The sequence below is a fragment of the Lagopus leucura genome, unplaced genomic scaffold, assembly GCF_019238085.1.
Source record: "Lagopus leucura isolate 7727_CA_CO unplaced genomic scaffold, USGS_WTPT01 Super-Scaffold_100016, whole genome shotgun sequence".
In the NCBI taxonomy this organism is placed as follows: Eukaryota; Metazoa; Chordata; class Aves; order Galliformes; family Phasianidae; genus Lagopus; species Lagopus leucura.
In genome coordinates this window covers 3,421,967-3,447,351 of record NW_024962270.1, presented here as the reverse complement: position 1 = coordinate 3,447,351, position 25,385 = coordinate 3,421,967, and the positions used below count along the sequence as shown (strand labels likewise).

The window sequence follows — 25,385 nt, the reverse complement described above, 5'->3', positions numbered from 1 at the left end:
TGGGCCGCATCATGTAGTGCAGGAGGGCACTGGTTGTAAGGCAGTTGCTGATGCTTTGGTGTCTTTTTTTGGAATGCTTTGGAGGTGGCATATGACCTTCTGCATGAGAGATCTGATGCCTGAGGAATCTCCAGCTATAATGTTGGCTATCAGTCCCTATTCTCATGTACAGAACTGTTACAAAGCCAAGAAAACCCTTAGAGAAAGCTGGGTTTTCTACAAAGCAATTCCCATTGTTATGTTCACTAAGATTTTGGGATCCCTAAGGTATACAAGGGAGTGTCTGAGTTGTAAGTATCAAAAGAAATTAATTATTCTATATTCTAATTAAGACTTTTTAATTAGCTGAATAATTGGAAATTTTCTTGCACTACAGTGCAGCTTTTCACTTAACCAGATCATCGAAAACTTTAAGGCTATTTACCTGAGTAAAAGAAATTTCTAGCACCAACAATTCTTTTACCGTAATAAAAAGTGGCAAATAACAGCTCTACTGTAGCTGCAAGAAAGGCAGTTCACTTTAAAAGAAGTCTGTCAAGACAAACTTGTCCCTCAAAATGTATGTTTTGTAAAAGCCTTCAGAAGATGTTGGGTCGAACTGTTTAGTGTTATTGCGAGGAAATCAATATTTCCCTGCAGTCTTTGCAACCCCTGAATTGTAGCATGTTGTTTGTGCAGAAGCTGAAAGTGAAACTGTCTGAAAATGAGAGTGAAGAAAACTGGCCTGCTTCTATAATTTCAGCAGAAAGCACCCCAGGTAAACAAAATGGCACACTTGTGCAATCAGCAATCAAGAATTCTCCCTATTTAAATGGCAGTGAGACAAGTGGAGAGAGGTTGGGAGGATGTTTGTTTGTTTTTCTCTTTTTCTTTTTTACCTTTTGACTTTGCTTTCAGCCTTTATCCCTCTTCCTTCCTCATTCAGTGCTCCCTTACTCATAGGCTTGTACTTGATATTACTATGCCTTCCAGTGAAGGCATGCCAGTTCACTATTCATTTCAACACAGAAATTATTGAATTACCTGCAGTGACCCATTCACAAGTGGAAAAGAGGAAAAGCTTTTCTTATTGCTTAGAAAAGCCAGCAAAGTGTATCACACAGAGGTAGGAGCCATCCTACCTGTGGGGTAGGGGACCATGCTGTTCCATGGAAACTATACCTGTTGGATGGGACCAACATGATGCATTCAGGACCCGTGGGCTGGAAAAAGTATCGACAACGCTCCTGTGCCTGCCTGATCCCTGATGGGAGCTCTACCACATGATGTGGCTGTGGGTCAACAGCTGTGCAGTATTAGGGCTGGCCAGGTGACACCAGAAGGAACAGAGTGGTCTGACTCTCAAACAATTTGGCTGTAGATGGGCGTTTTAAGCTTCTAAGTGTGATTTCAGAACACAGCCCCACTGGTTTGGGGAGCTTGGCTGGGACCTATGTCAAGAAAATAAAAAGGAATCTAGGAGACTTCTTGTTCACTGATATGCTGGCATGGGTGCAGCAGCTTCAGAATGTCACATGTTCACTTGCATCAGAAAGAAGAAAAGGTTGAGCCAGGTTGTAGGAGCAGGAGGGCAGAGAACCACGAGAAAGAAAATTCTATGCTGCCTGCCAAAGAGACTGCTCTTTTGTGTTCTTTATGATTGGACTGAAATATCTTCATAAGAATTTTTTTCTTCTACTCTGGAAATAATTCTGATTTATTTTAAGCCTTCTGTAAAAGCAAGTCACATGGCACTGCCTGGCTGGCAGAAGGCCGTGTGTGTGCATGCAGTGGTGTGTGTGGTTCCAAAGGTGCAGCCTGCCTTCTTTAGTTGATACCACAATCAATTACTGTGTTTTCAGTTATATATAAAATGCAATGATGGAGTTTTCAGACTTTATAGCACCACAAATCCTAGGGTTCTTCAATGTACAGCAGCATTACTGCCACAGTGTAGCATAGAATATTCCTATGCAGACCTGCAGAGGAACCGGTGCTCCCAGATCCTGATTTGGACTGTGTGACTAGGGGTGTTTTCCTTTGAAACTGAACAATGACTGAGAATGTAATAATAGGTCATGGTTACCACAGCCCTTGTGGGAAGCCAGATTTCTGAACTCACCACACTCAGCATTAGTGGTTGGGCATGTTAATGCGCATATAAATGCTAAAGCATTGTCTAGTGCAGGGACAGCACTCTCCAGTTTTGTTAAGTAGAAGAGATATTCACCAAGCCATTTTTATTCTGCTCTGTGCTGGGGTGTCTGCTCGCATCATCAGACTGCATTTTACTTGTGGCAGATTGGTGGTAACCCAGCAGTCAAGTCCGTGAGAGTGAGTCTATGAGAGCCTGAGCAATGCAGGAACAGAAATCAAATCATTGCCACATAGAGTGAACAAGAGCACTTGTATTCTGGGACTTCAATAAGCAAGTAAGTGAAAAAAATAAACAGAAGTTGTCAGCTAACCTGGATACATTGGCTGCAGTACAAAGTGGAGAAGTAGTGACCTGATGAATGGGATTGGGATATTTGGGATGATCCCATTTCACCTATCCATGCCCTCAAAATTAGCTTCCTTTGCATAACGAGCTGCAACCATACAAGTAAGGGAGATGCCATCACAATAGAGAATACTGTTTGTTCAGGGAGGTGGGGATCAGCATGAAAGAAACCAGTGAAACAGTCACTGCTGAAATGGAGTTGGTTGACACCCAAGCTTAGATTTTTATATCAAATTGGGATCTTTAATAGGGATATTTGCATGGGACTGAATTGTATACTAACGTATTGGTCTAACTGCTCAGGTAGACCAATTCAGATGAAAATACTGTGGCTAGGGCTGGATGCCCGCTGACTGGGTTCCATGTGCTGTGGAGCTCCAAGAGCCCGAGGTCCTGTATAATAATAATATAATATATATATATATTATATATATATATATAATAATAATATAATAACCTGGGACTGAGAATTGCAGTGCTGGAGGTTGAGTACAGTGGTGTGACCTGTGAACTCTGCTCACATAATTGAGGGCTGGAAATAGAAGGACATGATGGAAGGGCTCTAGAAAGAAAAGAAACTAGAAATAAATCTAGCTAAAGCAACTCCTACCACTAATTATCCCTTTTTCTAATCAGTGTCCTAAGGGCAAACAAACCCAAAGCTCTTGAGGATGAAAGGGACATTTGACATTCTGCAGCCTATAGGACTCTGCCTGTGAGAAGGCAGAGGAGTTTTTTCTGAAATGGATGATTCTTGGAAGTGGCATTTGAAGCAGACACAAAAAAGGGTTTGGAACTAGAGAGCCTGGGAAAAGATAGAGCTAGGTGGAATATAAAATCCATTAGTGTCTTAATGCATAAATTGGCAGAACTGCACAATGAAAAACAACATACTGAGAGACCAAACTCATTAGATTCTGGTGCCTTGGTGACTGTTGAAATTACTGTTTTGCAAGAGTGTGGGCGCCTGTGAGGTACATGATGCAGGCAAAGGTATAGGGTGTGTATTGGCTCTGCTCTATACCTGCTCCCACTGCAAATTGCTTACTGCAAAGTGAGATTGAGTTTTGTTTTATTCAGCATCATGTGCAGGAAAAAAAAAGAAAAAAAAAGTAGTTTTTGACAACAAAGAGATTATTTTAGATCTAGCTGACTGGAAGGATAATACAGAAATCTAAGGACTCATGACTGTCTTACTTGAACAAAGATTCCCATAATTGTTCCAGAAGTAGTCAGAAGACCTCAGGATGAGGGTGAGTTACCTTTTTGTAAGTATAAGCTTGAGGTAAGTTGGAGCACAGAAAGATTAATGCCTTTTCTTTAATAACAGGGCTTGATCCAAGACTACAGAAATGATGTAAGTAGCCAGGCAAAGCCCAGAACAGATTGTTGTCCACTATTAATAGCCTGGTAGATCAAGGAGTGCCAGTGCAATGACCCAGTGTGTGTAATTCCCCTGAGTGGCTGGTATTAAAGGGAGATAGAAAGATGCATCTGACTATGGATTTCAGAGCATTAAATGCTGTAACTCCACAAACATCACCTCTTCTTGTTAAAATGCCAGAAATTATGGCTGCAGCAGTACAAGGAGCTAAGTGGTTTTCAGTCATAGATCTAGCAAATACATTTTTCTTCAGCCCTCTAGCAGAGCGTTGGTAAAAGCACCGGTAAAAGCTTGGTTTTTGCATCTCAGGAAAAATAAAACTGTTTCACATGAGTTCCTCAAGGATTCACAAGGTCCTGTGATCTTCCATATTCACATCATCCAATATGGGAGAAATTAGCCCCAATTTACACGAAACATGTATCGTCATACATGGATCACACCCAAATTTGTGGGATTCTGAGAAACAACTGTTTCAGCAGACAGGAATTTCTGGCTGCATTCCAACAGGAAGGATTGAAAGTCAACAGACAAAAAGTTCAATTAGTACAACAAGAGGTAAAATATTTAGAAGCAATTTAGGCACTGAGGCCAAACTCCTGATAAACAGAGTGTGGAATTAATTCAAATGTTACCCAGCCCCACCACTCAGTCTAGCTAAGAGCACTGTAAGACCCATTTAATTGTATGCAGGATTTTATTTTGATGTTCACTGAAGTGAGTCGTCCTCCAGCTAAGCTTTTGAAGAAAGCTCAGCAGTGGGAGCAGGGCACAGAAAGGCAGGCAGAGCAGTTGAGCTGAAGGCAGCCCAAGGTGCAGTGGGGGAAGGAATCTCTGCACCCAGGAAAATGTGTGGTTTACCCCTCTTGGCCAGGAAGGAAGGACCAATTTGGCGCCAAAGAGAGGTGGTATTGGCTATTGTTTGATCACCTCAAATCTTAGTAATATCACAACTTTTTGTCGAAGGGAATGAGCAAATTTCTAGTAAGAAAAACTGGAGCAAAGAGAAGTGAAAGATTTCGTTTTACTGAACAAGCTCCATGCTTTGCTAGGTATAAAGCCAGAGCTATATGTAGCACAGTGCCCACAAACCTCAGCACAGGGAGAATCTGGCTTCTAAAGAAAGCTTTAAGGAAGGTAGCAGAGATGAATGGCAAAAAGTGTGGTGTTCCCATCTGAATGGCTTTACAAACGAGTGCAGCCACCCATTACTACATTCATTTTAAGGCCACGACATGAAGGGAGATGTGACTCAGTGTCTGTGGTTAAGCACTTCCATATCAAATGAATAGCAGTTGAAAGATCTCACAGATTAATGGATAAAGGAATTTGACAGAAAACTGCAGACGAGTAATTAACAAATAGCTGAGGAATTAAGGAAAAATGTCCATAGAATAGATAAGAGATAGAAGATGGTAAATAACCAATGAAGAATGGCAAGCAGGGTGTCAAGTAGTGTATCATGAGTTTCCTGGAAAGAAGCACAACTTGGGCTCTAAATGGGGTGGATCTGGCACTCGCACAGATAAAGTCATTCCCATTATTTATTAGTTCCAGTAAGTTCTGACAATGTGAGGTGGTGTCATCAATCTTAGCCAAAGCTTTGGAGAGCAGGAAAAAAAAAATAATCCACAGGAAAAGTTATGTTAATTTTTCAGATAGCTTAAAGGAGTGCATTAACCAGTCCCCAGACCTGGATGAACACAGAAACACTGATTTACTGTGGTGTGTAAGAATAGCTCTTTCAGCTATGATATCAGGCATAAATATTCCCAACATTGGAAACAGTACTGAATAGTGTTGGACGATTTCTGTTTTGCCTGCTCAGTAATGGCAAGGTCTGCATGTAGTGTGGTGTTGCCTGTGTTTTACAGAAGGGAGAACAACAGCAGAGCTATCAGGGAAGCTGCCTGAGTTAGGCACATCCATCTCCATGCTGAAGACAACCCTCTTCAGCAGGCCAGCATGCAGTGAGAATGCTGTAGACCAGCACTATTGTTCTTGTCACCTCTAAGCATGCAACGATCACCATCCCATGAAATCCCTTCCTTCCATCTGCCTTTCTCTGGGTTGTATGAAACCATCCCTAATCCCTCAGTGCAGCCTGAACCTCTCTCTGCTTTCTTAATCTTTGGCTCTTCCCATCCTGTGTAAGTAATCCACTGGTTTCAGACAGGGAAACTGGCTCATCGTGGCAGAGGGTCTCTAACTCATGACATTTTCTCTTACAGAGGCTAGTTTCTTCTGCCGTGAACTAGAATCCCCCGAGAAAAAGCAAGCTAAAAAAGTCTTTCAGCAGCCTTTTCTGTTTTGCCCTCCTGGTGCAGGTTGAAAGTAAGAAGAAAAGGGGGAAAAGATTTTAAAAAGAAATAAAAAAAAAAAAAAAATAAAAAAAAAGGGAAAGTTTTCAAAAGAAAGACTTTTCCAGAGTCCAAACAATCAGTCGGACAATAGGCGGTAATGATTCCACCTCTGTGCTCTCCTGCTGGATGGGGATTTCAAAACCTGTTTCTGCCAGAGGTGGTGAAAGACCTGAGTGATCCTTCTGGGCTCTGAATGAGGAGCCTCGGTGATGAGCTCAAAAGCTTGATGCTCACGTTACAAACAAAGACTTAGCAGAGGGCAGAGGTAAAGCCAACTGGGGCCCAGCCTTCTAATCAGGCCCACACTGTGAGCTCATGGTATTAATCCAGAGCCAGCGACATCAAGGCAGGAGGCCGGCATGACCCTGAGCCCGTCCGACGGTGGCTCACACTGCCCAATGCCGTGTGTTCCACTTAATAAACTCCACTGATGTATTTAATAAAGACACCACACACTTCCACAGTTTCATGTGTGACCTCTCAGTGTTTGCTACCAAAAACACAAAGCGAGGGAGTCAAGGATCATTAGCTGACGAGGCGAAACTGCCCCTTCCTTGCTCTTCTTTTTTCTTCTGAATATCAGCTGCTTGGGAGGCAGTGATTGCCTGTAATCCTCTCTGTCACCATTATAGAAAGTACGGCTTTCTGTGAGAGCTGGGGAACAAATCACAACGTAATTCCCCACAGCCTCCAGTTGCCTCATGACCACTGCCCTGACCCTGTGCTGATGGGCTTCTGAGAGCCCACAGGGGCAGGGTGCTGCATCACCCCATTGCCACCTCTTTCCAATGGCCATCTGTCCACATCAGTGGCTGCAGGAGAGCCATCAGCAATCCCAGAGCACCTCTTCGAGTTCCCCTGTCTGTGCTGCCAGGGAATTTAAGCTTCCCTCAGAAAGGGCAGGGTTTGTACCTCTGTATATTTTCACTATGCAGGCTAATGAAAACCTTGTCAGAAAAATGTCTGCTATAAAACGAACAGATAACTGGGTTTGTTCAGTAGGTTTTCTGTTGAGTTTTGGGCTTTCTGGATTTTTTTTGGTTTTGATTTTTTTATTATTATTATTTGGTTTGAGTTTTTTTTGGTTGTTATTTGTTGGAGTTGTTTTGGTGTTTTTGGTGGAGTTTTTTCACCTTAGCAACAGTGCCAAACAAGACTTCTGATTGATTGGTCTGTTTTTCTTTTCTGCCTAGCTTTCAACATTCTCGAAGTCATCTAATTGTTCAGGACATACTGAGTACTTCTGCACTTACAGAAATCAAGCTCAGATGGAGCTCACTTGAAAGCAAGGCACTGGGAAGCCATGATGACTTTTCAGAAAGTAAGCCGTTTTCATTTTTTGGTTTCTAGAGGACTTTCAAAGGACTTTTTCAAGCAGATGGCTATGAGATCCACAGAATGGAAACCTGCAGTTCTAATGGAGATGGAAAAGTGTGTATAGAGGGGGTTATTCATTTGGGACTTTTTTAGTTAAATAATCTCTTTGTTTGACAGCTATTTGTTCTCTTTATGCAGCTAAAACGCCAGTGCATTTTTGTGGGCTCTTCCTTTTCAACAGAGCGCTGAGGAAATCACGACACTACTTTTCTGAGCTTCCTAGCAGCTCTTAAATATAGGCAAAAGAGCAATTTCCAACTTTAAAATACAGAGGCAAACAGAAGCATAAAAGCATGCTCAGATCAGTTTGGTTCAGAAATCCCCCGGAAGCTTGAAGCAGCTATGGCTGTGTTCCCATGGCATTCAGAGTGGGTGCTTGGGCCTGTGCTCAAGACCAAGCCCTCCTCAGCTGCCCTATTGATCTGTCATGAAAACAGGTCTGCACTAAACTTCCATGCAGCCTGGAGCATCCATCAGCCTGTGAAGATGGACAGACTGGCTGTGCCCAGGCAGTAGGAGTATGCATCTGAGAGGCTCTGCACTCTTGTGCATGTGAGAATCAATGACCACAGTGCGGCAGAGCACATGGGCATCTCCCTTGAGCACGGGCATTCCCAAGGCACCCAGCTCTGAGCCTGGCCAGCCAACATATGGCACAGCCACACACCCAGCTCCCAGCACAGCACAGCCTTTGTACCTTAGTAAGTGGAAACAAAACTAGACACCAGCAGATAAAGTCTTATCTAGTGCACACCATCTGGACTCAGCAAAATGCTTTGTTGCATTAGAAAAACACTACCAGTCTTGCATCTCCCAGATGGGAAACTGAGTCTTAGCACAGGGGTGGTCCTGCTGGTTGGGTAGCCCCAGGCATTCCTCAGGGCCTTGCATCTCTGGGGAAGTGCACACACACACACACTCACCCCCTCCATGTCTGTGTTTGCATGGATTTGCTGTATGGTTGTCCCACACACTCTCCTTGCTAGCCCGTCATAACCATTACTAAAATATGCTTATCTCATATATGCAAATAGCAGGATATTTATAAGGTTCTTTGAAATTTCCATAATTGTGCTGTAAAAAAAATCTCTTTGCTTATCTCACAAAGTGTTGTAGCCACAATGTTACTTTTATTGAAATCCAAAAATCACTCAGCAAAATAAGGATAGTTAAAAACCAACAGATTTTTATATTTTTAAAATGGAAAGAAAAGAAAGAGCAAAACGGATTTTATTATTTTAAATTAGAAAGTTTAATGCTCACCAAAAAGGATATAAGCTGTAAATGTGTTTTAGCAGTTCCCAGAGAAAAAGGAAGAGGCTTTAATAATAACACTGTGTGCTCCTATATCATTTTCATTAGAAAAATCTCAGAGCACTTTCTGCTTATTAAAGAATGCAATGCCTCAGAACACTCTTGGGATATACTATAGAAAAGTGAAGTAACAGCTATAAATCCACATTATGCTCCATCCTGTGACTACCTGGAACTTCTTACATACAGCTCCCTGCCGTGTTCTGGGATGACAAGTCAACCTGGCTGTGGCTGCAGCTGTCTGCAGGCAGCAAATGCAGTGCAAGGGACTCATGTATGGGCACCTTGCTGGGCCAACACCTGAAAGGTATTTCATGGAATCATGGAATCCTTAAAGTTGGAATAGATCTCTAAGATCAAGTCCAACCACCAACCCATGCCCACCATGTCGACTGACCGTGCTCCTCCATGCCTCATCTGCCCTTTGCTTGAAATTTCTCAAGGCGATGAGAAGGAGCCTTGAGCACAGGTAGGCCAAGCAGCACACCGTGCTCATGTTGGCTCCTGTCACCTGAAGTCTTGCCCTTGGGGACCATGTGAAGAGCTCTGCGGAGAGCCTGCTCTGGGGAGCCCTGGCTTCACACGTGTGGGTTGCTCAGCAGATATGAGAGCGTCCCCCATGCATCTTGAGCATAGTCTGGAGAGGACAGGAAAAGAAAGATCTTATCCTAAATTTAGCTGGAGTCGTAAAATGTACACTGAAATAACAAAAGGAGGAAGAGAGGATGTAATGGTAGAGGATATTCCTGGGGCTGATGAAGAAAATAATGTTAAAAAATCTCTGGTGTTTAATTTCAGAAAATACAATAGGCTGAGTGAGTGCCCAGAAGAGGAACAGCGTGTTAACATATCTTAGATAAACAGGAGCCAAACTGTTAGCCTGACAGAAAAATGAGAAAACCCATCAATGCAATGGGGGAAAATAATAAATTAAAAAACAGATGGTTCGAAGATGTGATTGCATCTTCAGCTTCAGCGAGAGGAAAGAAGGGGAATACACACGTAACGCACGCAGGCCAGGAACACAAAAGCTGGAAAAATATGAACAGAAAAGCCAGACTCATCATAATGAAGTTAATTAATATTGCAGGACTTCAAGTTATTTTTGGTCTCCGTGGTAGGGACCCCAGAATTCAAAGCCTCATTCTTCATTGATATGAGAAGTTTCCTATTTCATCCATGCTCAGAAAAGAGACTTCTTCCTTTATGTGCTGGAGAGTGAGTCAAGGCAGATGGGAATTATTCTGAGCTTGGAGAAAACAAAGAAGCACAAATTAATGGATTACTGGCAGAAAGGCAGTTAAAGCGTTCTGCCAAGGCACATTTCAGCTCTACACTTCTTGTGCATACATATTTTTTTCTGTAATTCTGTTTAGATCAAAAGTACATGACCAAGCAAAGATACAAGTCTATGCTGTGGGAGTGGGCATTAAAACAAGCAATATAAAAACAAAGGAAACAAGTTTGAAATGACTAGTAAGGTGATTTACAATCAGTACGTGAAAAATAGAACAACTCCAGTTCATCCCAGAAGTTCTGTGTGGGTATATGTGCATCTGTACTCCATCATACATGCACGCATCTATACATTACTGTTCCATATGCATACATTCTGTATAGTGCTGTCAGTTGCATGGGGTCCTTACAGCCCCAGGGACCTCAGCCAGGATCCTTGTTCTATCAGAATGAGAAGTTTTGCTTTCAGGTTCAAAAGTGGCAGGGTTTCACTCGATTCTTTTGCAGCATGAGAGCCTAGAACCTGGAGCTCAGCTTCCTCCTTCCGTGACTCTGTGAGAAATCTGCAAATGGCTTAACTATGCAAATTAATTATGCACAGATGATACAAGATATGATAGCAATATTTATTTCGGTCATAATTGGGCAAGATGATGGAGGCAGAAGCCTAAGCTGTACTTGTGTTTGTATGCTTTGACTCTTTTGTAACTCATAAGACCTCAATTTTATATCCCTGGGGAACAGAACCTCACTGTGCTTGGGGATTAGAAACATGAGACGAGGAGGTTCAGTTGTTATGTGACTTTCAACTGCTTCCTTATCTTCCTGACGCTTTTTTTCCCCTTGTGTAAAATTAGAATAATGACATTTCTTCATATGACAGCAGCTTAATGCATTTATGCCTAAAATACTTAGGTGAAAGGTGCTATAGATTTCAGAGATTATTGTTTATTATCATAACTGTTATTACTGCTGTTTCTGAGAGTTTCACTCTCACATATATAAGGGCAAAATATTATGAGCATTTTGCCTTATTTTGAATTTAACACCAATTTTATTTCAAATTAATTCCTTTGAATAGAATTATTCCTGAACTGCATCAACAGGGGACCAGCTGCTGACCCCAAGTGTTTAAGAACTACAGATAATCATGGATGAAAAGAGGCAAAAATATATTTTATCTAAGAAGTATCTACTGTTGTGATAGAGACTGAAATTAAAGTATAATCCAGAGAGAGAGAGAGAGAGAGGGAAAGAGTATTCTTTAATTAAAATCAGCTACCTCAAAAGATGGATATTCTCAGGAGTGAAATTTGCACTGTGCTGAAGGCTTCCCACTTAAACCCTTGATGATGCAGGGAAAAAGAATTCTCAAGGAGAAATATTGGCATTAGCTGATAGCCACTTGCCACTGCACAATACAGCAAAATTTGCAGAGAAAAAATATGTGGACAATAGAACGGAAACACGGACAAAATAGGAAGCTATCTGAAACACAAAGCCGTGATTATCCAGCAACAAATGAATAGTTTGGCAAAGAAACAGACATAAGATAGGAACTCGGAGATAGAGAAAGAAAAATTAAACCCAAAGCTGTGGAGATCAATGAAAACAATCAGCACTTTCTGCCAGGAGATATGTTAAAAAGGCTGAAACCAAAGTTTCAGATAACGTGTTCAGAATGATCCATCGCCCCAACCAGCATCTCCATAGCAATTAATGTCCTAGGCAAAGACAGAGTATGACTGAAGCAGCGGAGGTTGCGTGGACCCCAGTGGCAGGCAGCAGGCAAAAGGCACAACAGCCATTTGGGTAGTTTGGGGCTCACAGTGTAATGGCCTCACCTTCGGAAATGGACTGCTTCTGGCAAGGCAGGAACCACAGCGCATGCCCTGAGGGAGTGCTTGTGAGGAGCGTTTCATAGCGAGTCCTCTTCTGTTCCCATTTTAGCTACCATCACAGATGGCTTCCTGCAATACAAAGAAGGCTTCTGGCAAGGCAGTTTGCTACATAACGTTTGGATTGGATGTGATGGAAGTATAACCTTACAGAAACTCCCTTTCACCAGCATTTATTTCTTTGTGCTCAGCAGCTACTTTGCACTGACACTGCCTTCCTCACACTGTACTCACGAATCTCTCTTGCACGAAGTTTACCTAATAGTTTTCTGCAAACAGGTGGTCTCTGTGCAAACTGGTAATGCCACAGTGAAGAAAAAGATACCTTATTTTATTTTTTTTTTTAATGTTCTCTGGAAGAGTGATTCATTGCTGTGGTGGGATCAGAGCTCTCTAGCTACATCTGGGAGGAGAAGCAGAGCACCCTCCCTCTGCTGAGAGCACCCTATTGCTAGAAAGGATGCACACATCTCCACTGACTGTAAATTCACAGAATCACAGAATGGCCAGGGTTGGAAGGGGCCTCAAGGATCATGAATCTCCAACCCCCTGCCACATGCAGGGCCACCAACCTCCACATTTAATGCTAAATCAGGCTGCCCAGGGCCCCATCCAACCTGGCCTTGAACACCTCCAAGGACGGGGTATCCACAACCTCTCTGGGCAGCCTGTTCCAGTATCTCACCACTCTGCATTTTTGCTGTATGTGATGCATTTATTTATTTTCACAAACAGCCTAAATCTAAATTGTATAATATTGACCACACCATATCACAGCCAGGCAGGATGGGACATGTAGCAGGGGACTTCTTAATGTACCAGATTCAAAACCATGTATACATCTTGGCTGAGTCCCAGATCCCAAAGGGTCACTGTGGATTCAGAATGAGTTTCAGTTCAAGCAGAGCAGTTGGTTGGCCAGTCATGAGGGTACATTGTGCAGGTACTCCTTCTCCCAGACCTTTGAAGGTATTATAATATCCATAGTAATTCAAGTGTCAAAATATCTTAATCAAGCCTGGTATTAGTTACTAGTGTTCTCCTGAAAAGAAAAAACAATTTGAGGCAGTAAAAGAGCAAGGCCCTCTTGGCGATTTCTTACAGTGGAAATTGGTGGATCAGTATACAAGCTGAGTTTCAAGTCTCAAAGTTACAGCTTCTCATAGCAGCTCTCATCACTCCTCATTCGCCCAGTTTGCACAGATGCCACGGTCCTGTGGAGCACCCTTGGGCACTCAAGATGGCTGTTCTGTGGGAGAAGTTCTGAAAGTCCAGCGATGGTGGAACATGCTGGCAAGCAGTATTCACATGTTAACAGATTTCCACTCAAACTGGCAAATAGGAATGTCTATGTTAGAAATGCTGTGTGAAAGCCAAGGCAACAAAAGTCAAAATGTGCATATGATAATATGTGGTACACACAGTATATGTCACAATGTTTACCATCACTTCAAAACATGCACCCACCCACAGTTCTTCACTAGCGGCATCCTGGAACTCCTCCAATTGGGATTAGCTATATGCAGCAAAAGTCAATTAAAATCAGCCATTATTGTACAGATCATGAGATCCATAGTGCAAGATACCATACTCATCCCAGATGCTCATTAGTAAAAGTGTGCTGCAAACAAGTCCAGGACAATTGCATGGGTTTTGTGTACTTTTCTGATTGCCTTATTTGCTCAGTTAGCGTATAACATTTTCAAATGGGTTGGATTAAAATTTTTAGCAAATAGCAAACTCCCCAGAAACACATTCTGTTGCAATTTGGAACTGTTGTAAATGTAGGTCAGAGTCAGTAAGTTGGTTTAGCAAATGAAAACAGAAAGGGAGAGACATGTTTGGGGAAAGGGGAATTGTGTCTACCCAGCTTGCTGGACAAAGACCTGTTAGCACCAGCTCACCTGTTAGTACCAACTTCTTTTACCAAGAGGCCAGCTGCCATACAAAACATGGTGACTCATCTCTGCATCATACTTGTCCTACATTTTTAGCTTCTCTTTAGCCACCTGCTAAAAGCTTGGTGCGCTTGGTTGGGTTCCTTCCATATTTTGCAAAGCTCTTCCACATTAAGAAAATGTGATTTGTCAAGGAGGTAAGCTGTGTAATCTCGTGTACAAGAGTCACACAGTCGTACAACTCCAACAGCTCTTCTGTTCGTGCCACACTTTTATTTAAAATAGTATTCACTGGCTTAGTTCAGAAAAACCTGCACGAATGTCCTTGAGCAGAGATCATTCTCCTGGGAGTGTGTAGGCTGCAGCTCCTGTAGGGAGAGCTGATCATGAACAAGTATCTCAGCTCCCAGGTAAGGGCTCACCAGAATTACAGACCCGCTGTGAACTGAGCCCTTGGAAGGGCACAAACAGGTTTCTGTTGAATAAAGCTTTAACATGAAACAGAAAGATTTTTCAAGCCGTGCATGGACATACACATTTCTAAGGCTGTTTTATAATGTAAAAAATCTGTAAAAAGCACTATTTTATTTGTAATTAGCAGGAATAAGTTGCTTGCTTCAGTGCTGTTACCAGGAGCAGTAGAAGCATACTCTTTGTTTCCTTACACTGCCTTTTCATGTTCAGTTGCAAGGTGAGATTAGTATCTGGAAACCTGATGCAATTTCTGCTGTTGTCACTTCACAAACTTCATCAAATCTACTCCAAGTAATGTATTATAACTATACTGATGATCAGAACTGAATTTGAGAGTGCACAAAGACTGGCATCAACCGCCACTGTGCTTCCGACCGGATCAGAACACGAACACAACTGCTGGCATCTGTTGTCAGAGGAGCTCCAGCACCGTTTTGCAGACAGATGTGGACGGTAAAAATTAACACATTGCTCGTTTCGTATACATACCAGACTTCTGAAGGTTTTGAGAACTCATCTCTCAATCTCTGTTGTATTTGTTCCCATTCGATTGTTTCAGCAGTACCCCTTTAAAAGAAGCTTCCCTACTTTAAAGCCAAGTGCAGTCCTCCCCATTGTGATGGATTCCTTCTTTTTCCTTCCTAATTGGAGCCATTTCATCAGATCGAATTTTGACAAAGATAGTAATTGTCATCCAATTTTAAGGCAATGACAAGATCAATATGAATTCTCCAATGACAAGTATTATTACTGGCCAAGCACAAAGAAACAAAGAAAATGAAAAATCCATGTTCTGGGGATCAAAACAGTTTGAGGCACATGCTTGCCTTTATCCACGTGTGCGTGAATCCTGTTGACAACAATAGACATTGTGCATGTGGATGGATGGGTTAGAACAGATGGCCTTTGCCAGTGAAATAGCGAACGAAAGGCAGCACCCAGTGCTTTAGTGCATCACAGTTTCAATAATGTGGGAGTCAATTAACTTACCAAATAGGCTTGTGGGGAAAATTACCCACAGCCCCATCTCAGAGAATTCTGCTTCTCCTTAACATTTTGTTCTCCTTCTGTTTCCTGAGCACCAGGAATAAATACTCAAGAAAATCTGAGTTCTTTAAGGTAAATATATTCAATCTACTTATTTTTATGTAGGCAGAATTGCTTGATTATTTTTATAACGCTGTTTAAGTGAGATGATCTGATTAGTTAATGGCCCAGAAAGTTCAGATAGCATTCAACTGAGGATCTAAAATGTGTTGCAGCATCTTTAGACATTTCCCCCACAATAGTGGGGTAGATCCTCCATTTGTGTGTGACTATTGCCAGATACTGTCATTAAACATCAGTTGGTTTACCCTGGAACAAGAAATTTCTCCAAGGCGTTTGACCCTCAGTGCTCAGCTCTTGTTCCACATTTTCTGCTCAGTGTGCATTCAAGTTACCTCTATACACACATTCATTTTGCCAGGAAACCAGACCTTCTGCTTTCCCACCCCCAGAATGCTGAAAGGAAATAGACACTTTCTTTTCTTTTGCAGTATTTATATTCAAAATACAATTTAACTGGGGAAAGGGATTTTGGCAAAATAACACATGATTGTCGTACTAATTGGCAGCTGCAATGATAACAACCATGACAAGTTTTAGCTCTGTCCACTTCAATCCAGCCAAGTCATTAAAGGTTTCTAAGCAGAGGATTGTGTTATGAAGCCTCTTACACACTGGTAGCTACATCAGCATCCCTGGGTTGCTAAACGCATTTTTACCACCCAAATTCAGGTTTAGAGGGATTTTGATCCATGGAGGAAGGTCTCAGCCAAGCACTGAAAAGATGCTCGTTAGCCTCCAAAATATAAATAAAATATTTACAAAGAGAATAATTGATGTTTACTTCAGGCTATGGTTAAGCAGGCAGTGTCTGTGCTGAGCAATGCAGTGACCACCTGCCACAAATGCTGTGATATTTGACAGATCCCTTTCTGCCAAGAACTATAATTCCTATTTAAATCTAAATAGAGGAGCCATGAATGCAGATTTCCCATCACAAAGACACTGATGTTAATCCCCGGTACAGAAAAATAAAAGCCAGAACGTTTTATTGGATTTTATATGGAAGATAATTAAACAGTATTTCTTCTTTACTTGTTATACAGCATCCCATCAACTTTCCTGAAATCTGTTTATAAAGGAAACCAGAAAGTTTCATTACATTTATATGTAAAAGAAAATTAGCATTTTGTATGTTTGGGCTCACATTAGAATAACAAAAAGGCAGGTAAACAAAAATGGCCAAAAAATGAGACCAATAAATGGAAAAAAAAAAAGAGAGAAAAGTAAGGCAGGCACAATGCTGTTCTCTATGTACAGCTTTATATTCCAAGCATGCTAACAGAATGAATGTTTATGTGCATACATACATATCATATATATTCCAATACCGAGCAGTTCTGAAAAGCTAAGCTCCCAGAAGTTAGGAAATGTAGGAATTGCATGTGCTTGCACACCCCTCATTTGGCCTTTTTGCTTGTGTACACGGACGGGTGCTATTTTTTTCACACACGCATCGCACAAAATGGTGCAGTGTAGGCAGAAAATTGGCTGGCAGCATGATGTAATCTCCGCGAGCTGCTTTGCAGAAGCCTGTTTCTTTCTGCCCACAAGCCAGTTTGGTATTTTGGATGTACCCAAGGAAGTTCTCTTAGCATGTTTCCCAGCAGGTGGGTGCTGCCAATCTGAGTCTGCAAGCGACTGTGTCTAAGTGTGCATTTAGAGTGCGTATTAATAGGGGGAAGGGGGGTGGGGGGAGCTGTATCCAAGGTTGCATCCTCGGCATTTAAAAATGTTTCAGTTCAGGCTGTGCTGCCATTTACTGCATTATGTGATGTGTGTGGATTTTCCAAACAAAAGATGTTTATGAGGAGAGTATATTTTAAGATCCCTTTCATGACTGCACAGACCCCTCTCCAAGCAGATGGCCTGACAGTTGCAAGAAAACTATTCAGAAGCCAAAAGTGGCATTTATAATTCCTTTTAAAAGGCAGTTTGTTCCCCAGACACATGTACAGGGTAAGGAGGTATAACTTCATCTGCGGCAGCACCTTAACCTGCTTCCTGTGTACCTGCTCTGTGTACCTGCTCTGCAGCACAAGCTGAGGGTTCCAGGCACATCCTCCATCAGCGCAGCTCAGCAGTGCCATGCTGCATGTCCCAGCCACGTTCTCTGAGCTGCATTCAGCAGTGGTTGATGGAAAGAGGACCGTAAAATTCAGACTCCACTCACTGTTCTCTCAGAGCAGTACTGGAGGTCCAACAGTTCGTCTTTTCTACTCAAAATCATCTGTATCCACAGAGAAGATGTTTACTTTGCATCTACAAGTGCATAGAAACAAGTAGGATTAGTGAAGAACTTTCCAAGGACATGGATAGATTTAATTTCATTCTCATTCACAGCCTTCACTGTTACCTAGCTGTAATTGAAGTTCATTGGGGAAAATAGCCAGCTGAGAACAAAATACCTAACCCTGAGCCACTTGACCATTATTACATTTATGTTTTCTGGAAGGAATCTATTGGCAGTGACTTCATACAGATGCATTTACTGACTTCTTTAATTGCCTTCTACTGCTCCTCCTGCTCAAAGGAAGAGAGTGCTCCCTTATCATACACATGATAAATAAATAATGCCGTTCCTCTGGAGAGAAAAATACCATCCCTAACTAATCTAAGCACAAGGACAGGGACTCACCATCCTTAGAGTTTGATGGGATTGTTTGTTTTTGCTTTTCCTTAGCCCAGGTAACTGAGGCTTATTGTTTGTAGCATCGAAGACATTCGGAAATATTTCTGAAACATTTGCCTATTATCCTTCAGCAATGAGTTGCAGAGTTGGTTATACACTGCACGAACTGTTTGCAGAATTTTTCATTCACCTTTCAGTGCATATTTGTTCTTAGGAGAAAACAGAATAAATAGCCCCTTCTCTCTGCTTCTGTTATATCATCTTTTACTCCTGTGCTTTGCAAACTAAACAATGCTAGTCTTTTTAATCACCTTTTAAATGGAAGCTTCTTTCCTCATGTGTTTAATCATTTTTGCTGCACTTTTTTTGCAGTGGAGGTACCTGTATATGAGCATATTCACCTCCGGAGCAATCAATAAGTCTACAAAAAACAGGTTTTAAGGCTTAGCAGAGATTTGAGCTTTGTTCCCAAAGCGATTCCTGTTCATTTCATTTTAAATTCACTTTAAGAAACGGAGTCCACCAGTGCAGGTACTGAGGTGTGTGTACAGATGTGCAAGTGAACAAGCAAAGAGCAGGACAGGGAGGGCAGGGCTCCTGCAGTGGCACTCAGCAGTGTGTCCCCAGGCCAGTCCTTAAAGGGGTGCAGAAGGGAAAGCAGAGTCTGGGCTGGTCAAGGTAGATGTAGGTTAGACAAGGACCAACCAATACTGTTTTGGCTTGGATTCTCATCATCTACTCTTAGCCTTCTGAAATTGCTTATCTAGTTCAAAGTTTTTCCTTAATATTCTCCTGCGGTCAAGAGGGGAGGTGGTTCATCCCACCATAAAACAGGGGTCTGTAGTAGGAGGGATGTCCTGAAAGTAGACTGTAGATTGAAAGTAGATTCTGCCATGGCAGAAGATTGCTTAGTGATGATCAAGGTGATTACCTTTAAGGGTAGCAGTGCTGCATAACTTAAAAAAATCATAAGTACTTCCTCACACATCCCATTCCTTGGGCCAGTTAAGTCTTTGGTATTGATTGATCTTGGTATGAAAACCAAAGAGCTTTGGGGCTCTGGAAGCTCTTGCAGACTCAAGCTTCCTTTCAGCGGTGGCTGCAAAGACTAAGTATGGCCACTGCAAACACACACCCATTGCAAAGCAAGCTACAGCAGTTATAACATTTATAATGGTGATATTTGGTTATTAAATAATATATGCAATATTCAAAAAGGGGCTTGGGATTGAGGAGAGGGAGGGCTGTTTCTTCCCCTCGCCTAAGTATAGCTCATCTCTCTAAAGCTCTGTAAAAAAAGGCACCAGACTTTCCTTTCAGTCTTAAAATTGATTCAAATATATCTTGCCCTTGGAAAGTTCTTTGTTAATCCTGTTTGTATTTTTTAAATGCTATGCAAACATTTTCATTGTGGATTAATGTACTGTTTCAAAGCAATCAAGGTTAAGATTTTAAGATTGTCGCTAATTCAGAGTAAGAGACTTCTGCTCCTATTCCAGTCCTTTTGGAAACCATTTCATTCAGTGCCCTTTCTGAAGCTTTGCACTAGAGCACCAAATGAATACTATAAAAGGCCATACTAAAGAGGATTGTATATAGTTGACCAAAGTTCATACCAGAGACTAGTTTTAGATAATGTCTTACATTGAAAATGTGATTCCTCAATTATACCTCCTATTGCCAAAATGAAATTACTTTGAATGCTTGGTCTAGTGGGCTTATTTCTTAGAATACAATAGTAAGTGGTCAAATTCCTCCTCACAGTAAAGCATATCTGATTTTAAAAAATGAAGTGCATCGAGAGAGAAATGTGAAAAGCAAAGTCAGTCACAGCAGCCCTCTGATCAGCAAAAGCACAGTGTGCACAAAGCCTCTACCCATGTGAGTAGCTCCAGTAATTTCAGGACATTCTGAATGCTTCCAGCAGGAACGTCTGAACCACCTCATGTTCTGCCAGCTGATTCAGGGCACTGCAAATAGGGGTCAATGGGCCAAAGTGAGTATGCAGAAGCTCTTAAACACATTCACACTGTTCACAGATATTAATCAAAGTGATTTGCAAATACATCTCCTTAGAAAAATGTAGCTTCTTTGAGATCACAGTCATAAAAAATAATGATACAATTAGGGGTCCAATGATACATTTGGAGTGACTGCAGCAATTTATATTTATTACATTTTTAAGTGTTTTCTTGTCCGCTTTCCCAAGTCATAACGTACATCTGATTTATTTGGCGAATAGAGTGATTTATGGTCCTTCCCTGTTTCTTTTTTCTATCTCACGATCTGTGCAGATGGTTTAGTTGTGGCTTCACGGTGCATGGGATGTGGCCGTGTGCCTCTTCTGAGGTCCACCCTTGTTGCACAGCTCCAGCTGGCAGTGCTGGCAGGTTGTCCTCGGCGTTTATTGAGCTGAGAGCCTGCTGCTGCCGAATACACACGCAACCTCAAGGCTACCTACTGTGGTGTTTCTAAACAGTCTGCTCTTCTAATTCCAGGATTACAGTGCTTAAAGGCACATAAGAATGATGAACATGTGGAAAGGATCTTATGTCCTTACATCCACAGGGAGTTTTGTGCCCCTGTCCTGTTGGCATTAGTCATGTAAACCTCTTGTTCGTCTACCTTGGGAAGAGTAATTTGCTCAGCTTTTGGTGTTTTTAGCTGTTTTTGATGTGCTAGCTGAACTCAGTGATTGCTTATGTGTACGAGAATTAATTATAAATTTTGACTGCATAAAGCAGTCTTGTGGACTCAAGCTTCATTAGTAATCTGATCAGTCAGCCACTGCAATGCTAACTGACATCATTGGCGCTGCAGATATCATAGCCAGAAGGCAGTGGACATTTGTGTGGAACACAGGAGGCAGAGTCTCACCAGCTCCTTGCACTGAATTCATAATATCTCCCTCGTACCAGGGTAGCATGTGATGAGAGGACAGAGCACAAGGCTAGGCATTGTGTGCCCTGCTGAAACCTGGGTATATGACAAAAATAAGTCACTTTACTACACTGGGAAAAGCAAACTACTTGTATTGCAGTGGTCTATTGTTGGGCATAGACTTGCACCTTGAGACTTCTGTTTCCTCACTTTCTTCATAGCCATAGTAAAATGCTCCAAGAGCTACTGCTGAAAAGTATAACACAAGAGCGAAGTGGTTATTTTCTTCTTTTAACCACTCTCTTCCTTACTTTATGTGTAAAATAATTAAAATTATGCTTAGGAATACACAAAGCATTTTGAAACCTTGACCCACCACCTGCAGGAATCTCATTGTTTGCTGGAAAAGAATCATTTTTGTTTTTTTTTTTTTTTAAACGAAAAACAAAAACAAAAACAAAAACACTAAGGAGTACAAAGAAACATTTATTTGCCGTCTGCATTAGTAAGAAAGATTAGACAGGCTGTAATCTTGGTCACTCTGACTTCTACAATTATGGAAATTACAAAGATTGATGTTAGTTGCAATTTATCTTATTGCACAGATTCGCACAGGATGAATCTTCTCTTTTGAAATACATATTTTGCTAAAGCTAGCTCAGATATGAAGAGATTTCTATTTCTTTCTTTCCCCCATCAGATTGATAATAGACTGTGTAAGAAAGTGCTGAAGAACACAAAAAGAAAAAGTTGGAGCGATTTGAATTGTCATGGCAATATCCTAGATTTTTCAAGAAGTTTGGTTCTGTTTAGCTAGTCACTTTAATTTTCCTTCACTAACTTGTCTCCATTCTCTACCATAATGATAATTCTTTATATGACTGTCAGCCCTTTGCATTGTGACAGCTTAAATTAATGTTTTGATATTTCTCCCTTTGTAAGAATACAACAAAGAAGACAACTGCCAAGGATAGGACAGAAACTGTATGAATGTAAAACAGACATTGTGCACCAATAAAGCCAGAAGGAATAATTTTCATTTTATTGCCTTGTTAATAAGCTTTTGCAACAACTAATCCTGAGGACGGGGTTCTATAGGCTAGCACGGCCCTTCTGCTTCATCTGGATTGCAGTAAACTTCTTACTGCAGACCCTGGACTCTTCTGGAAATACTTCAGCCCATTTAGGTCAGGAGGTTTAATACCCAAAGCAGGCTGATTCAGCCTCTACTGCTACACCAACCATACATGTAAGCTTTGGTGGATTAGCTTGTTTTACAATCATAATCACAACGGCACTCGTTCGCAGCTAAAATCTTTTGCAAACTAATGTATGTTCATCTCATTTTTATATACCACTGCTCCAAAAGTTAAGAGGATCAATACTATGAATTCCAAAAAGAAGATGCAGGAGGAGTTGGAAGGATTTGTTTTTGCACTTATAAAAGGAGTGGTGGAAAGGAATTGCCCTAAGATGTTGTTGAGGTTTACACCAGTTCTCATCAAAAGTTCAAGGCCTTCAGCATCATCATTCCTGTTCTTAACTTATGCTTCAAATACCCCAACCCCATCTGATATTGCCTAAAATGAAACTTGACTTCAATGAGGATGGTGTTTTTTCAATATTCTTTAAAAAATCCTTTTAAAAATATCTGAGATATTCAGATGCAGTTTAATGTTTTATTACAGCTGAGGATTTCATTCTCTCATTTTTATCATTTTCTAGCTTTTCCTCTCGCACATTCCTTCAGGACCTGGCCTCACCTGAGACATATGGAATTTAAATGAAAGTAGAGCAAAAAAAAAAATCAATTAATCCATTCTTTGTGGCAGAAGCCACCAGATGATGCTGTTACACTTACAGCTTCTTAGCATGTGAGCAAGATTTCAGTTTTTGAAGGAATGCTGCGTTATTATTATTTTAGTTTTACAGCAATCTTCTGAGAGATGCTTGTAGCAGAGTGTGTTTTTTACTTTGTCCTCTGTACTGGGAAGTGGTTCTTGGGACAGTATAAAGGAGGCTCTAAAGAAAGTGCAGTTTGGATCACAAACCATGCTTTTGACCTGTGCATCCCCCTCTCTCAAAGAGTGCTGGTCCCAAAGAGCTTCAAACAATAGATCAGAGATGTGCAACATACTATTTGTCTTAATGGACCATGAGTGCTGAAAGCTGGAGGTGAAAAATTTAATATCGGATTTGTCAAATATTTCACTGCTGATAGGATCATTTTAGCAGAAATGACCAGTGACAGTGCTTATCCATCAAATTGAAGGTTTCATATAAAAAATAAATAATACAGGAGCACTGGGCATTTCTTGGATGATTCATTTATGCATTTTAATTAAAAATCTTGATTGTTTAAATGCAAATGAAGCAAACGCAGAAATGCCAGTGCATTGCATTGGCATGCTTAGAATCACAGCAGCAGCTGAGGATTGGTTCAATCAGGTATAACAATAATAGGGCCCTGAGTGAAACATGAGGAACCTCTGCTTCCTCTGGTTCTACCAGCAGGAACAACCCCCACAGCAGCTATCTGAAGAAAATGAGAGCTTGTGCCTGAGCCAAAGTGCTACTGGACAGTGATCTGTTAAAGTAGAAAGTTCTGCTGAAGGGCATGTGTCAATGTTAAAACATCTCCAGATCTGAGCAAGGCAACATTAAACTCTTCAGCATTTGCTAAGAGGAAAGAAGTGGCATACACATACCTGAGTTATATTTGCCCTTGAATTTCTAGGCTTGACTGCCATTTTATGCAAAATATGTTCTATTTACTTTTTATAGATTATATAAGAAAGAATGAGCTGGCACGTACAGAAATCAGGCAAGCATGTTACAGAACTAATGCACCCCAGGTTTGCTAAGACACTTAAGCAATCAAATCATGGTCACAGCTGAGTCAGACTCTATAGATCAATGAGATTGAATAGCCAAAATTAATACACCAGGAAATTACATCAAAAGAATGAGGTTGAGACTAAAGCTGGTTCTTTCGTACTGGACTATGGGGAATCTATGCGGAAGCTGTTTTCCTTTCAGGCCAATTTTGAAGCCAATTTTCAGCTCAGAGATACACACCTGGCCAACAAGCATGCAAGTACTGTAAGGGTGTTTGTGTCCATCAGGTGCCGGTCATTCCCAGGTGACACCCTCTGAAGCAAAGACCAATCCTGACCCGTTTAATTTAGGGAAGTCTAATGGTACAACAATCATTGTGATGTCAGCAGCTCTACTTCATTATCCCTTTCCTTAAATCTCACTATTGGAAAAGGTTATTAGCTTGCTGTTCTGATTTTCCTCTTCTAAAAGAGTAAAGCCTTCCATAGAAGTGACACAGATGACAGCCAAATCAAGCAATAACAGCTTTGGGGGAAAAAAAAATAATAAATCCTGAAGAATCTCCCTAATTATGAGCAAAATATGCAGAGTTTGGTGTTTACTTTTAGGGACCTGCATGTAGTGCTGTTTCTCCATTTTAGAGTGCAAATATGCAATTGCGTGTTTGAGATAAGGCGGTATCACCCTGGTATAATAAAAAGCAAATGAAAGAGTTCAAAATGCTTTATTTTGAGGGATCCTTTAATTGTGGTGTTGACAGCAGCTGTAGTGTTTCAGGTTGCTTGCAACTTACAGCTCCTGTTGAAGGTCTCTGAGGCAGTAGCACAACTGTTAACAAATCTCTTACCTCTTTCCCCATTAATTGAACAGTCACGAGAGGGAAAAGCCTTACATCCAGAAGCTGTCCGTGCTAGCAGGAAATGAGTGCTGTTTCCCATCAAGGTCTTCAGTTCTTCACAGGTCCTGCTCATGGTGATTAAGACCAGCTCTTCATGTGGATGCAGCTGGAAGAGCCTGGGCCTTGTGGCCACCAGGATGAGCACTCATCATCATGCATTATCTGCTTGTCTAATTGTGGGCTGCTTGTCAAAAAGAGAGATAAGGAGGGCAGGTTTTAAGTACTTAGGTTTGCTTTCTTCCTTTCTTTCCTCCTTCAGCAGTAGGGGAGCCCTGAACAAGGCACGTGGAGCCTCTCCTCCCCTCTCTGCATGCTTCATCAGCAGGAATTAATTACCAGCTCTCCAGGTCACACCAGCCATCTGCCCCATCAGCACTGGCCAAGCCATAATGGAAGGGCATGTATGAGCTTTGGGATTTTAACTGGAGCTGGAAGAGGGAGGAAAAAAAGGAATTTTTTTGCTGGTTGGCTTGAGTATGACCATGAGTTTGTAGAGCCTGAAGGCTGATTGCTGACCATGCATGCTGCAGGTCAGTGCAGAGTGTGCCAACGGCTGCAACTTATGTGACGACTGTCATCCAGCACAAGGAGCAAGCTGCTGAGC

At 41.5% G+C, this 25,385-nt stretch overlaps 1 long non-coding RNA gene across 1 annotated transcript in view; it reads right to left on the bottom strand.

Moving 5' to 3' along the window:
* Positions 1 to 8,889: 8,889 nt before the first annotated feature.
* The window catches only part of LOC122183102, an 87,565-nt gene continuing 71,069 nt past the window's right edge, over positions 8,890 to 25,385 (bottom strand). Inside the window, exons 2-3 of the long non-coding RNA XR_006180093.1 lie at positions 12,001 to 12,126; positions 8,890 to 10,164 (exon numbers count right to left, since the gene is read on the bottom strand). This is a non-coding gene — a long non-coding RNA (uncharacterized LOC122183102). The remainder of the gene's footprint in view (positions 10,165 to 12,000; positions 12,127 to 25,385) is intronic.